This window comes from Mustela putorius, unplaced genomic scaffold, assembly GCF_011764305.1.
Source record: "Mustela putorius furo isolate JIRA1106 unplaced genomic scaffold, ASM1176430v1.1 tig00003896_pilon_pilon_pilon, whole genome shotgun sequence".
NCBI classification, from domain to species: domain Eukaryota; kingdom Metazoa; phylum Chordata; class Mammalia; order Carnivora; family Mustelidae; genus Mustela; species Mustela putorius.
In genome coordinates this window covers 6,760,910-6,764,627 of record NW_025422045.1, presented here as the reverse complement: position 1 = coordinate 6,764,627, position 3,718 = coordinate 6,760,910, and positions in this window count along the sequence as shown.

The following is a 3,718-nucleotide window of genomic DNA, read 5'->3' as shown; positions in this document are numbered from 1 at the left end:
TTGTGTTGGTGAGGTGACCAGACGTACGGCAGAACTGGGGACAGAGATGATCAGGTGTGACCCGAGGCAGTGGCAGTGAGGATGGAAGGTGGGCAGGGTCAGACATGGTCTAGGAGGTCAACTCCCAGCATGCAGAAAGCATTTAGGAGTCAAGTGTGAGAGAGGAGTCTGGGAGGAGTCCCTGGATGGATGCCTGAGGACCCTAGGGAGCACAGGCGGTGGGCTGCAGGGGAGGGACAGATGAATTCATGATTTGAATTATTTCTGCAGCCACCTCACAGGGATGCAGATCTAACGGCGGGGAGCACCCGGAAGTGTGGTCTGTTCTGCTTGTGAAGACCGGGGGTCTGGGAAGGGGGTATTTGAGGCTATGGGATTAGATTGCCTAGGGAGATGGGGAGGCAGAAAGGAGGTGGGGGGCAGAGGATCTCCAGCATTAAAAGGGGCGGGTGAGCGCAAACATGAAGAGACCAAGCCAGGGTGGTCAGGGAGGGCAAGAGCAGGAGTGGGGAGGAATGGTGTAGGTCTGGCTTTTCCGACTTCAAAGCCCGCACAGATCCCCCGAGGGTTGTGTAAAAATGCAGACCCAGCTCAGTAAGTCTGGGCCGGAGCCCAAGATCCTGCAGGTCCATAAGGCTCCCAGGGGACCCTGATGCTATTGGTCTGCAGAACAAACTGTGAGAAGCAAGTGTGTAGGAGAAATCAAGAAAGAGGGCTTTCAGAAGGGGAAAGTGGTGGGGAGTGAGATTTTGCCCTGCAGTGCTCAGCCATCTCAGCAGGAACAGAGAATGGAGAGGATGGAGACATCCTGGATGCCTTAGGGTATGCAGGTTTACCTGGACCGGGTGTGTTCCAGGGACTTTAGGTTCCATCCTATGGATTCTGAAAGGCAAGCTTTCTCCAGATGGCCTTCTGGTGGAATGTACGACATCCTTCAGGCCCTCAAGTAGGGCAGGAGGGTCCCCTCTACGACAGCAGCGAGACCAGGGCTGTCTGGGATGACCTCTGATGCCGCTGGTGGGCATTCTCCAGACTCTGCCTGTCCCGCCGATGATCTCCATGAACGTCTCACGCCACTCTCTGCCTGAGGCACTCGTACTGATAGCCTGACTCAAGGCCTCCCCCAGCTGTGGTGAAGGGCATCTAGGCCCCCCTTTGGAAGGCCACAGTGTGAATTCCTCTGGCAAGACAACCCTGTTTCTGAGAAAGACCCACAAGGGAGGGATGGAGAACTCCCATTCCCCAAATTTCTCCAGCTCCATCCAAGCACACATTCCTCAGTAAGTCACTCAAAGCCCTCTGCACTTTGATCCTTATTTTCACCTCCTAGCAATCTTCCTCGTTGTCTTTGCCATTCCCCTAGCTCTCATTTCGAATCCCCTTTTCCAGAAGACACCATGAAATCTTTTGCCTCCTTTCTCCACTCCCCTATGTGGCAACATTTCAAGGCCTGCCTCAAATTCCATCTCCTCTGGAAGCCTTCTCAGATTTCCCTGACGGAGTGAATCTCTCCTTCTGTCAGAACCCCCACCACCCTTTTGCACTTCTGTTTCAGCATTTCCCAGAGGCTGCTTTTGTTAGTTGGCTGGTTGTGTGTGTGTGTTTGCCAACCAGTTTATGAGCTTCTGGGGGTGGAAGAAGATTCTGCCAGCTTCATCGCTGTATCTGGGGGCTGCTGTGTCTGCTTGTGCAAGTTGGGCACTGCACAAGAGCACCCAGCTTGGAGGTGGGAGGTAATAGGATCTGATGAGCCTGCCTGTTGCTCATCAAGCTGTGCTTCCTGGCAAGGATCTACACTGGCCCAGAGGAAAAGGTGTTTTTTTTTTTTTGTTGTTTTTTTTTTTTCCTGAAAGGGCCTAGTCTGTACCCCTTTCAACATCTGAGCATTTTGTTTTGTGGGTGACAGAAGCCTCATGAATGTTTGTGGGATTGATGCAGTCCTGTTCTTGGCTCTAAATGCTACATAGTGATTCAAGGCTATTGCACACACACTGGCCTTGCTCTCATGCCCTGTTTTCCAGCTACATCTCTGTGAGGTCCTAGAATGATTTACTTTGTTATTCTGAAGAGGTTCCTACTTCTCTGAAAGCATTTAAGAAATTTGACATCGTGACCCCTTTCTAGAAAGATCTCAGCCCCTTCCTCCTGGGAGGCTGCCTTTCTCCAGCCTCAGATGAGGTCTTCGAGCAGGACCATGCCTCTGGGTGCCTGGGAGAAGACTCCATGATCAGAATCACGTGAGGACTGGATCTAGCTGAAGAGATGATCATTCGTTTCTTTCCCTCAGAAGACTGTCCCTTTTCCTCTTTCCACCGGATCTGGCCTCTGGTGGTATTACAACTGCCTACTCTTCACCCAGCCCAAAGGGAGGAAATTTGTTAACAGGAAGTTCCCTTCAGGGGTGTCCTTCAGAGGCCACTTGGACCTCCATGGAGGAAGGCCACTAAAGGGAGCAAGGGACAGCCTGGCTATGTGTGGGGGTAGGAGGAAATGAAGGGTGAGCTGGCCTGTCATGGCCCAAGATCTGGCTGGCTCTGAGGCAGGGCCTCTCTCAGAGGAGCTGTTCCTGAAAATATCTGAGACTGGCCAGGCGGGCCTTAACCTTCCAGCCGCCTGCTCTCTGCCTCTGTCTTTGCTGCCTCCTCACCTTCCAGGACCCCTATCTCTGGATACCTTGACTGGTCACCTGCCTTGTAGAAGGCTCTGAATTTCTGGCCTCCACAACATGGCACATTCCGGGGCTCTCTGTATAACTTTCCTCTGGCTTCTTTGTACTTCCCTCTCCCACTATGCACCCTCTCAAATGCTGGTGGATCTCTAGTCCCTGGTTGGCCAACAGTGGTACATAGACCTGTATCTGCTCCACACATGAACACAGTACGTGTGCACACACAGAACTTATTTATTTATTTATTTATTTATTTATTAAATATTTTATTTATTTATTTGAGAGACAGAGATCACAGAGAAGCAGGCAGAGAGAGAGGAGGAAGAAGGCTCCCTGATGAGCAGAAAGCCTGATGCAGGGCTTGATCCCAGGACCCTGGGATCATGACCTGAGCCGAAGGCAGAGGCTTTAATCTACTAAGCCACCCAGGCACCCCAGAACTTATTTATTTTTAATAAAACTGGTATCCTACTTGGTGTATGGACTGTGTTCCTGATTTCAAATGATAGAGCCATCACCCCCTAGTACCTGAGGCAGAAGTCTATGATCATCCTTGTCTCTTCTTATTTCTCATGCTTGCCAGTTTAACCTTCCAGATAGTTCTAGAATTGTCCTCTATTTTGACTGTTTCTGTCTACTCATCACTTCTTACCTGGATTACTATAATCATTTTCTAATTGGTCTTCCCAGCGCCATATTGGCCTCTTTCAAATTAATCCTCCATATTATCAAAACATTTTTTGAGATAAAGTTCATATAACACAAAACCCATCATCTCAACCATGTTAAAGTGTACAGTTCAGTCATTTTTAGCATATTTACAATGTTACACGCCCACCCTCATTGTCTAATTCCAGCAATGGTTTAGGAACTATAGGCCTTCATCTATCTACTGGTGGGTTGTGAAATAATAGTTTAGTAGTTTGCAACCATTATGTATTTTTTTTTTTTAATGAAGTAACAACAGTATAGGTAAAATAGAATAGATCATAGAGTGTTGTAAAAGGTGGAAAGGGTAACTGTTACTGCATGGAGCTTTTGCTTCTGTTA